Genomic DNA, 11,627 nt, shown 5'->3' on the forward strand with positions numbered 1-11,627 from the left:
CTAATGCACCAAAAGCATATGAAAGAAATTGACTAAAGAAAAAGGCACTAAGCTCTGCTAACAGGTGCCAGGCCTCACAAAAGGCAACGCTCATTGCCCTTGCTCTTTTCAACAGCACAGAAGCATTCCAATCCTCCTTCACTGAATAAAAACTGGTCATAAGAAGCCTTAAAAGGTTCTGCTGTTTAAGCAAAATTTAAATGAAACAAAAATCTAAATGAAGTTTCTGAACCATCTCCTAAAGACCTCCTTTCCACAGACAGGCACACACACACACACACACAGAGAGAGAGAAAGAGAGAGAGAGAGAGAGAGAGAGAGAGAGAAAGAGAGAAAGGAGGGGAATTTTCTTTATTAGTCGGAAAAGCAAGGTGCTCTCAAAGTTACCACCGTGGCTACTTTGCATGGAGGCACCCAGGGTGCCTGCATCCCTAGCCACATGTGGCTGGTCCACAGCAACCCAGCAGCAGCGCCTGCCTGGACCACAGGCACTTCAAGGAGCCAGCAGGCAAGGAAAGGACCAGGTTTGCTCTGGCAGGGAAAAGTGGCACTCTCGGGAGAAGCCTCCCCTCTCCGGGAGCGCGGAAAGCGGGAGCGCAAGCAGGGCAGCCTGGTTGTGGGGACCAAGTACTGGACGGGGAGGCGGCAACAACATCCCTCACAGCGAGGAGGAAAGGGGCAAGACCACCTTCCCAAGCCAGTCCCCTGCGAGCCCAAGGAGCCCGTTGCAACGCCTCCGGGGATGCCCAGAGCCGCGCCACGGACATTCCCGGCGTGGCGGGGCTTGGAAGGCTCCCGCCGGCATTCCCAGGAAAAGAGGAGGGAAGAGGAGAGGAGCCTGGGTGGCCGGTGCCGGGGTTGCGGTCTGGTCTGCTCTCCCCTTTCGCTTTGTCGCTGCCGGGCACGAAGCAGACGCGACCCCCCACCACAAGGCCGCGGGGGCGGCGCGCTCCAGCCTCGGGGAGCGGAGCTGTCAGGCGACCGGGCGGCGGAGCAGCGGGTCCGAGGCCCCTCAGAGTCGCGCCCGCCTCACCTTGACGCGAGTGACGAGGTGCGTGGCCAGCTTGACGACGGCGAAGTTGCCCTTGCCGATGGTGCGCTCGATTTCGTAGTAGCCGATGCGCGCGGGGCCCGGCGGGCGGGCCGCGGAGGGCGGCGGGGCCGGGGGAGGCAGGCGGGTCCCGGGCGCCGGGAGCGGGGGGCCCCCGGCGCTTCCACCGCCGCCGCCGCCACCGGACGCTGCAGCCGCCGCCGCCATCTTGTTGTGAGGGAGCAGCCGCCCCTCCCCCCTCCTCCCGGGGCTGCGGCACCGCGTGAGCTCATCCGCACGGGGGCGGGGCCCCAGCCGCCGCCATGGCAACCGGCGGAGGAGGAGGTGGTGGAGGAGGAGGAGCAGCGCGCGGGCCCAGCCGCGGCGGCTTCTGACGCGAGAGGGACGTCAGCGCGCACGGCAGGCGGCCGGCGCGCGCGACGGCTACGGGGAGCGCGAAGGGACAAAACTGCCCGTTCGTTGCAATTCCGGCGGCAGCTGCTGCTGCTGCAGGTCAAGCCGTGCGGGAGACCACCAAGGAAGTGGTCTCGTCCCCCGCGCGCTCCAGAGCAGGGCCCGACCAGGAGCCTTTGCCTTCGCTTGCACGAGGGCTGCCGGACACGACGCGCGACCTTTCGCACATGCGAGCCGCGGTTCGTCTGCAGAGCCGGGCGGCTGCACCGCCACATGAGGAAGAGGAGCGCCGGCTGCCGAGGGAGGCTGGGAGGCTGTGGCCCAAGGCTGAAGCCCTCCAAGCCAGCCGGGGGTCTCTTGGCATCAGAAACTTGGGTGGGTTAGCCTTTCTCTTGGGGATTATTGTTGTTGTTGTTTAGTCGTTTAGTCGTGTCCGACTCTTCGTGACCCCATGGACCAGAGCATGCCAGGCACTCCTGTCTTCCACTGCCTCCCGCAGTTTGGTCAAACTCATGCTGGTAGCTTCGAGAACACTGTCCAACCATCTCGTCCTCTGTCATCCCCTTCTCCTTGTGCCCTCCATCTTTCCCAACATCAGGGTCTTTTCCAGGGAGTCTTCTCTTCTCATGAGGTGGCCAAAGTATTGGAGCCTCAGCTTCACGATCTGTCCTTCCAGTGAGCACTCAGGGCTGATTTCCTTCAGAATGGAGAGGTTTGAGCTTCTTGCAGTCCATGGGACTCTCAAGAGTCTCCTCCAGCACCATAATTCAAAAGCATCAATTCTTTGGCAGTCAGCCTTCTTTATGGTCCAGCTCTCACTTCCATACATCACTACTGGGAAAACCATAGCTTTAACTATACGGACCTTTGTTGGCAAGGTGATGTCTCTGCTTTTTAAGATACTGTTTTAAAAATAATCTTGGCGATTATAGGGACAGTTTAAAAGAAAAGAAAAAGATTTATGCATGCACAAAAATGGGTGGAAGAATTCCCCACGAAAGAAGAATGGAGAAGTAAGGTCAGATGGACCATAGGCGTAGCCAGGATATTTTTTAAGGGCCGCCAAAGTTGTTCAGCTTTTTTTTGCTTTTTTTTAAGGAAGTCAAAGTTGTTGAGCCTTTCTTGGGAAATCACAGATAAAAAATACACCATAAATAGAGGACAAGAAGACACTGCGGGGGACAGGCTTCTGCTAGGGGGGCAGAACCTCGGAAAATTGAGTACTTTCTATGTTTTTTAACAGTGCTTGAGGATCTGGGGGGGTACCTGCGCCCCTACCCTTGACTACACCCATGTGATGGACTATGCAGAATTGGCAAAGTTAATAGCCAAAATAAGAGAATCTAACGATGATTGTTTTGTGGAAGAAGGGAAGCCCTTTTTGGACTACTTAAGGAAATCTTCGTTTGATGAACTCCCAAGGAGGATTTTAAATATGAGCAACAAAAGGAACTAGAGAATACAGTACTGATGTGTTGGTATAAGAAATAGAAGGTATTGTGCAGTAGAGGGGGAGAAATTAAAACACCATGGAAAATGGGTCTGGAAGTCGGGAAAAGACAATTTTATTATGTACTGAAGTATTTTTAAAAATTGGAAAATCAATAAAAAGTTATATATAAAAACTTGGGTGGGTTTTCTGCTGGGCGGGTTGTGGGTGGCTGGAGTGGGCTCCGTAAAGCAGAAAGGAGCTGTTGAGGCAAACTAAGCAGAGAACATGGTGTGAGCAATGCTCCATTTATGCCTTCAGCTCCATGATGTGGGAGCGAAAAGCAACTGACGGGGGTTGAAGAAAGCACTGGGCCATTTCCCTTCAAGCACTGGCCAGCCCTGCCAGACAGCTGCAGCCCCTTGCGGTGGCATAGCATGAGCAGGGCCACAGAGGCAGTTGCCCATGTGCAAAATTTCAAAAGAGACAAAATAGTCGTAATAAAATAATAATAGTGTCCTCTCCCCCTCACACAGAGAATTCCCCCATTTTTGAGCTTTCTACACAGTTTTTCAACAAGAAGGGGCCAATAAACTTTGTGACATAACATTTTACATTATTTTCCTGGCTAATTGCAGCCATACTGCCCTCATGTAATTCTTATCGGTGAATTACATAATGCCTGGTAATAGTATTATTTCCCATTTGAAGATACCGTATTGTAATGTTCCGTAACATATTTAAAAATCATAATTATAAAACTCATAATTTATCACCAAGTTGCAATGGGCACCTAGAAAGCCTTACTTTTTCTCCCCTACCGGTCCCGTCTCTGTGATGTGTGTGATACTGATAGTTGTGTTGCACAATTTAAAAAATCCATCTCATGCCTAAAGTAATTCTTAAAATGCGTATGTGTACAGAAGATTTTCTACTCGGAATGACATTCTTTCACCTTACAAATATTTGCAGAAACTCGTGTTACACTTTGTATTTATGAAACATGCTGTGACCTCCATTAGTTGTGCATGTGGCAACAATCTGATCGCTAAATTAAGATGTGTCGAAATATCAAAATACTTCCACCAAGTAATGCCAACTGAGTGTTCCAACACAGAGTTAAAACATGATGCTATTGCCAGTGTGCACGTGTGCTGAGTTCGATCATTTGGTGAATTGTGTTGTTCTGGCATGTCAACAGGTTATATATATATATATATATATATATAACATTTTCAATTTTATATCTCACAGTAAACGTTTTACATAATATTCCCTCCTTCCAAGGTTCATTTTACTTAACTCTCATTCCTGCATATTTTACTATAACCATTTAGGTTAGTTTTTTGCTGACGCAGTAATTTCTTATTCTTTTGTTTCAAGTATATAATGTAAGAGAGAGAGAGAAATGTAGATATATTCCATTTTTAATGGTTTAAACATTTACCAAAGTAAAGAAATTGTTATACAATGAAGGGGCTGAGTGGTTAAAAAATAAAAACTGAGCAAGGCATAAAAGTGAATAAAAATATCTAACTTTTAGAAGACATCTGAAGGCAGCCCTGTTCAGGGAAGTTTTAATGTTTGATGTCATGTTTTAATTTGTTGGAAGCCCCCCAGAGTGGTTGGGGAAACCCAGCCAGATGGGCAGGGGATGAATAAGTTGTTGTTGTTGTTGTTGTTGTTGTTGTTGTTGTTGTTGTTAGGTTTTCAATTTTTCACAGAATACTACACATCTAGACATGCCATGTCAGCCAGGATGCCAAACAAAAAATGACAGGTTTCTTGTGATCACTGCAAAAAGCACACCAGGCTAACTAGCAGCAAGTGCCACAGGAGCCTGATCTAGTGTCTGTGAACATTCCTGTTGTTGCTTTAGAAGCAGAGACAGCTTTGCCTCTGCTCAGCTATATATTCTGCTAGAGGGTATTGACCTTAAACTTTTCGCTGATATTGGCTATTGGCTTGAAACGGTTGATGCAATCCAGTTTGAGCGTTAAGCACCAGATCACCGCTGCACCTGCATAGTTCTCTCTCCGTTAACCATCCACCAGGCAAGGTGCACTTTGTACCACCGACGGTCGTGCAACGCCGCTGGTACCTGGGTGCATAATAGTGCTATTTTTAACTAGCTCTGCCTGAGCAGCTTTTGCTACTAGGCATCACCGCGTCACAAAAGGTATTGCACCTGCTGTTGCCGTGGGCTGTGTACACATCTCACAGCTGTGCTGGGGGCGGGCAAGCAAACCACATTGTAGTTCTTGCCATAAAAAGGTCACATACATGAAAGTAAACAAGCCTTCACTTCCTAAAATACACTCCTCACACCCAATTCAGTGTTCATACATAGCCTGAGCCATCAAAACAATTCGGTCAAGCTATACAATTTGCTTACCTCTGCACCCTAGGCCAGCAGTTGCATGCTTGCAGTTCATTTTTGCCCTTCGGGGTTGTATCCAGCACCAGACATACTCTGTGTAGTCCCACTGAAATTATTCTGTATTCTGAAATTATTCACTGTATTCTTTTCGGTGCCTGCTGAAGGCATTCTTATTTAGACAAGTCTACCCAGATGTTTAGAAAGTTCTACGAGTTTTAATTTGTTTAATGTATTTTATTGTGGTTTTAAGATGGTTGCAATTCTTTAAGTGATAATTTTCTTGTTTTAATCTTTTTTGCAAACTGCTTTGAGGGTTTTTTCCTACAATCAAGCGGTATATAAATTTTATGAAATAAACAGATATGGCCAAAATGTTCCATTAATTCAGTGGGTCTACTCGGAATAACCATCAATTGGATACAGCACCGTACATTTTAAACAAGATTCTTTCCTCTTGCCAAAGAATTGATTATTCAGACGCAAAGGGGCCCCCTGCTGGTCATACACAGATAATATGTAAAATTGACTTACCAAACAACTGCCACCAGGACATTGGGCATACCATATGGAAATGGGCCTTGAAATGTTTGACTCCACAACTTAAGGAGAGAGACTAGACTTGCTCTAGAATAATTATAGATTAGCTGTCCTGAAAATCTGGTTCAATTTGCACAAGAAGCTGAGCTGTGGTACTTGCCTTCTGTACTCCACCATTGCCGTGTGCAAAGCAAATTACCATTTTAACAGCACACAAACCGGTCAAAAGCAGCCCCCATCCACATTAGTAGGATAGCCATTGTTTATTTTTGCTGAGGAGGACTGCGCAGTCACCAAGGGAACCATACCAGATGTCTGTGGGCAAAATTGCTCATTGATGGCTCTGGCTGTTCCATAGCTGCTGGTAATACAGTTTGGAAACCAATGAATAAACCAGAGAACGCTCCACTTTTTAATCAGTGCTACCTCCATGAGACAAATTAGAACCAGGGGAAGCTGCCTTACACCAAATCAGAACATCGGTACACTAACATTTACAACTATTAACAAGCAGCAAAGTGCAATCTCGAAAGAATAACAAAATATGGTATAGAATCTAGTAAAAAGAATGAGTTCACCAGAGTAAGTTATGCCTCTCCAACTTATTGAATATGATCTAAGATTGTTGGGGACGTGAGGTGCTGTTTTGGACTAGTTTTCCATCCAGCCCTGTATTGTCTACTATTGACTGACAGCAGATTTTCAGGATGTCAAGATTCTCCATTCCTCATCGCTCAGATGTTTTGTTTTTAACGCTGAATAATACTGATTAGACCTGGAACGTTCCCTTATATACAGCATATACTTTGCAACTGAGCAAAAGTACTACATTTAAGTACATTCTACATAAAGAGAGACATTGGCTTTGGAATCCTCAGTGGCAGGAAGCACATCATGAAGAAACAGCCTAGTAGGGTCAAGCAATATCACAGGTTTAAGCAGCACCAAGGAAGGGGCCTAGGCCAACAGAACTGCCTGGGTCACACACCCTTTGCAAAGACCCACAAAGCTAACTCCTCGGGCTCCTTGTCTCCAGCCTCACAATCATTTTAAGATGAGAAGTCTGAATAGTCTCGCTCCGCTGGCAAAAAGAAATGCAGTCATTTATCCTCTAGAATAAAAATGCAAAACAACAACATCAGCATAATACCTTTTTTCTAGGACAAAACAAACAAGTGATGTCACATCAGAACTCTTATAATTCACACAACCCCTCAAAAAAAAATAAACAATGAAAGGAGGGCACTGCAGGGAGATGTGCAACTCTCAATGGGGAATAATGAGGCTCTCCTTCCTCAGATGAAAACATAAAATACTTATCCTCATTCTCCCTTATTAGCCAAGTCTAGGGCACAGCTCTGTATTGTCGAAAAAGCAGCTCTTTTGAATTTGTTGCAAGACTAGCAGTTTTGTTCCCTGTTGTAGAAGCTGATTTGTTTCCACTGTACTTTGCTTATATGTTTGTATTGAAGTAAAATAAATGTTGCTAAGCCACTGTAAGCCTCTAGTTTTCCCTTTCATATCCAAAGGAACCCAGCCCAGTACTGCTACATCCAATCTTCTCAAGAACTAGGGAATACATGAAAAATACCAGTCTTCAAACAAAAGCAAGCCTTTTAAAGCCTGTTAAGGCAAATCCTCAGACCCCCCACGCCATTTTGCTCATCTTTGTAGCCTGCTTACTAAACAGCCTAATTCATCCTCATGCCCAGAGATTAGGCTAAACCCATCTTATTTGTGTATGTATTTTAAATAGGAGCGTAGGTGAAGCAAACGCCTGCTAATATTCCCTCTTCTATAAAACTTAATGGTACAGGAACATGGACCTATTTCCCAACCTAACTGCTGGATCACAGCTATGTCCATTTTTCTCCCTCCCATCTGGCAGTCTCATTTTAGCGTGTTGGGATGTTACAAAGCTGTACTGAATTATTCACGGAGTGGAGAAAGATAGCTTTTTGTTACCCTTCTTCCATAACACCTGAACCCAGTGGTTTTCAACCAGTGTCCCATGGCACCCTTGGGTGCCTTGAATGATGGTCAGGGGTGCCGTAGGCAATACTGGCCTCTGTTCCTCTTTCCTTCCCTCCCTCCTCTGATGCCCTCTTGCGTCTCTTCCTCCCAAAGGCTTGCACAGCTGTTTGTTGCATCAGTAGCTGCCCAGAAGACTCTCGGGGAGAGGAGAGGAGGCTGAGGGAACACTGCACAAGGAAGGGTGTTTGAAAAAGGGTGAGAGGCTGCCAGCTCTGCAGACAAGAGGTGACATGACTGGGCTCCTGAGCCCCCACAGGGGTGCCACAGAAAGAATGTAGTTGGTCAAGGGAGCCATGGACTCAAAAAGGGGTCCAGTGAAGTTGGAAGGGTTCAGGACAGACAAAAAGGAAGGCTTCCTCATGTTGTTCACAGTTAATCAAGGGAACTTACAGTGGTACCTCAGGTTACATACACTTCAGGTTACAGATGCTTCAGGTTACAGACTCCGCTAACCGAGAAATAGTACCTCGGGTTAAGAACTTTGCTTCAGGATGAGAACAGAAATCATGCTCCGGAGGCGCGGCGGCAGTGGAAGGCCCCATTAGCTAAAGAACAGGTTAAGAACAGTTTCAGGTTAAGAACAGACCTCCGGAACTAATTAAGTACTTAACCCGAGGTACCACTGTACTACCGTAAGATGAGACAATGGCGACCAACTTGGTTGTTGTTGATGATGACGACTGTGGCAGTGGCTCTCCAAAATGCCAAGTATTGTCAGGGACTGGGCAGAGGAGGAATGGTGGAGACCGCCTCCCCATCCTGACCCTTCCAGGAAGGGGGAGGAGGAACACAGTATAGATTTACAACAGGAGTTTGTAGAACTTTCTTTATGCAACAACAGCAGCAAGAATACTCATCGCAAAGTATTGGAAGACACAAGAACTTCCCACGCTGGAGGAATGGCAGATGAAACTGATGGACTATATGGAACTGGCGGAAATGACTGGCAGAATCCGTGACCAGGGAGAAGAGTCGGTGGAGGAAGATTGGAAGAAATTCAAAGATTATCTACAGAAACACTGCAAAATTAATGAATGTTAGAGTGATGTTGGATTGAAAATAAGTGGTTTCCAGCTGTACAGGATAAAGTTATAGATAGATCAAGATTAAAGATTAGGATTAAAGAAGTTTAAGGAAATGGAAATTTGGTACTTAAGAGGTAAAATTTCAAAGTTATATTACAGTGAGATTAAAGATTAGGATTAAAGAAGTTTAAGGAAATGGAAATTTGGTACTAAAGAGGTAAAATTTTGATGTTATATTATATTAAGATTAAAGACTGGGATTAAAAAAGTGGAAAAGAAATTGCTGGACAAACAATTTGGACTGGAATACAAAAGAGGGAGGTATGAGGAAGTCCAGAAAATAAGTAAATTTAAAAACGGAAATGAAAAAGTGATATTGTTTTTAATTGTTCTGTTTATTCTGCTTTATTTGCTTTTTGTTTTGTTTTTTGAGTGTTTATTTTCCTTCTTTTTGGATTATGTATAGTGTATTTGTGTATTTTTTTTTATGTCTTTTTGTCTAACTTTTTTCCTGAAACCTTAATAAAAATCATTTACAAAAAAAAAACAAAAAACAACAACAGGAGTTTGAGGGAGGTTGCAGCTCCGAGGCAGATGAGGGGGAAAGCTGGGGAATCGTGGGAGAGCCAGAACAACACCCAGCTGACACGTCATTAGAAAGCATTCCAGGCCCTCCATCTTCCAGAACCCAGCGAGCCTTAAAAGTAGGAGAGCAAAGAGCTCAAAGACAGAGGGCACTTAGAGGAGGTGATGATAATGACAAATGAGGAAGTGGGAGAGGCAGGGTGGGTGGACAACACCATTATCCAAGAGGCTGGGTTCTATAGCTTGAAATATAGACTGAAATAAAAAAGAACTGTCAGAAACTTTTCCTTGCCTTTATACTTTCCTGGGCAACTAGCCGGGAGCCGCTGACAGCATCCTGACAGGTATAAGTCTTCTCCCAGCCCTGTCTGAGCATACGTAGCAGTTGGTGTGGTGGAGCTGTGGCACTCAGCTGACCATTGCTACTGATTTCTGGGAAAGGGGGCACAAACATGCTGACAATGCCAGAGCAGCACTCCTGCTGGTGCTTTCGCACTGCACTGACTTTGCCACCGTTCACCCTTTACACCCCTGTAAGCAGCAGCAACATGACCAACCAGGAGTCAGGTGAGTACCACCGTACTGTCTGCTACTACTGGAGACATCAGAGATTGAATCAGGGACTTTCTGCATGCAAAGCCCATGTTCTGCCATTGAGCCATCTCCCTTGTGCCCCTATTCATGCCAGCAGTTTATTATGTACCTTCAAATGTCAGGCAAAAGCATTCCTTTCTAACTAGGCCTTTTACTTTTAACTATCTATGGCCTGTTAGGGTATGTGGGATGTTTAAAAAGCATCCCCCCTTGGTTTTAATGTATGGCGGGGGTTGGTAAGTCGCTCTTAGTTGCAATGGCAAGTAAAAATGCAACTAATAAGTTTAATAAATGGTGATGGTGATGCAGCTAGCAATAAATTATTGGCTTGGGTGGCAACTTACTGCTGGCTGGATTTTGTGGGGAAGGGGTAGATATTCCAAAAGCTGTTTTGTTCACTCACAAATGTTGATCACTGGTGATTTATTGGCACTGTTATTTCAAGGAGAGGGGAAGCTCATGGATTTGGAAGGAATAAATTTCATATGCATTGCAGGTGGTAGGCAGCCGTTGCACAGGAGAGTGAGTGGGAGCTGGAGAGAGGAAACTAGGGCAACAGCTGTGAACACTGCAGACATCGGCAAAAGTGGAATCTGCACAGCAAAACCCCAGAGACAAAACAAAAAACAAAAAAACACCACCCCACAACCTGCTGTGCCCTCATGGGTCAGCCAACATGAGCCAAGCTGCCTGACCTTGCCGTTCATTAATGGGTTTTGTTCCAATTAAATGCCATCTACCTGCATCTTTCATAAATTAAGGCTGTTTCAGAGAACTTTGTTGTCATGGTTGCCAAGGAAAATGACTGAGTTAGCTTCAAGTGGCCCAACTGTTGCCCATGGCAACACTGGAGCTTCAGCTCCCCTGAAAATAAGGGACAGGTGAGTTTCAGTTGCCTCCTGAAAAGGGAATTAAATTGACACAGCCTTTGTTTAATATTCATCTTCAGCCAGCTGCTCTCATACGTAGAGGAAGGGAGATAACATGTGTGAATTGCAAGGGACAGGTCATTTGCCTGACTTAACTTTTCATGGTTCAGCTGAGGTCTCTGCACTGATGCACATGTAATTACAGCTTTAAAAAGCCTTTCGGAAACCATCACAGCCAGTCTTCTCTTTTTCCTTCATGCTCCCACTTTCTCACCGAACTATCTTCTTCCCTCACTTTTCTCCTGTAACGTGTGCTCTGCAGGGAGCATTGGGTGTTGACAACAGCAAGTTGACTTCAGGGAGGGGGGCGAGAGAGAGAGCATGTTATGGCCAAAGGAGAAAGGGCCTTGAGCCTTTGGCCAGAAGCATGCAAAGACAACATTAAAGTAAGATGCAATCCTTAAAAGCTTCAAGAAGGATATAGGATCTCAGTCCCTTGTTAAGAGATAAACCATATGAGCCCCAGGCTTAACAACGTAAATCTCTTAAAGTCGCTGCCACGTTGAAAGAAGTGAATTAGTACAGATGAGGATTTTCTCCGTGAGATAGGAGGGGTGGGGAGGATTGGCTGCTAGGAACTGGGAAAATAGTGATGGTGGACAGCCAAGCATCTGTATTTTGCTGACCAGTTGTCGTTTGAACTAGTTTCCACAATCTGTACGTGGGAGAG

At 45.8% G+C, this 11,627-nt stretch overlaps 1 protein-coding gene and 1 long non-coding RNA gene across 3 annotated transcripts in view; one reads left to right on the forward strand and one right to left on the reverse strand.

Moving 5' to 3' along the window:
- SIK3 (SIK family kinase 3) overlaps positions 1-1,185 on the reverse strand; it is a 99,638-nt gene extending 98,453 nt beyond the window's left edge. For both annotated transcript variants that reach the window (XM_080983394.1, XM_080983393.1), the window contains exon 1: positions 1,034-1,185. The gene's annotated coding sequence lies outside the window, so the exon portion shown is untranslated. The remainder of the gene's footprint in view (positions 1-1,033) is intronic.
- A 276-nt stretch (positions 1,186-1,461) lies between these two features.
- LOC308464424 lies at positions 1,462-7,027 on the forward strand. Its single transcript, XR_013980037.1, has 2 exons — positions 1,462-1,870; positions 1,907-7,027. It is a non-coding gene; the product is annotated as an uncharacterized lncRNA (long non-coding RNA).
- The last annotated feature ends 4,600 nt before the right edge of the window (positions 7,028-11,627 follow it).

Source organism: Podarcis pityusensis, assembly GCF_964106645.2.
Source record: "Podarcis pityusensis genome assembly, chromosome: 15".
NCBI classification, from domain to species: domain Eukaryota; kingdom Metazoa; phylum Chordata; class Lepidosauria; order Squamata; family Lacertidae; genus Podarcis; species Podarcis pityusensis.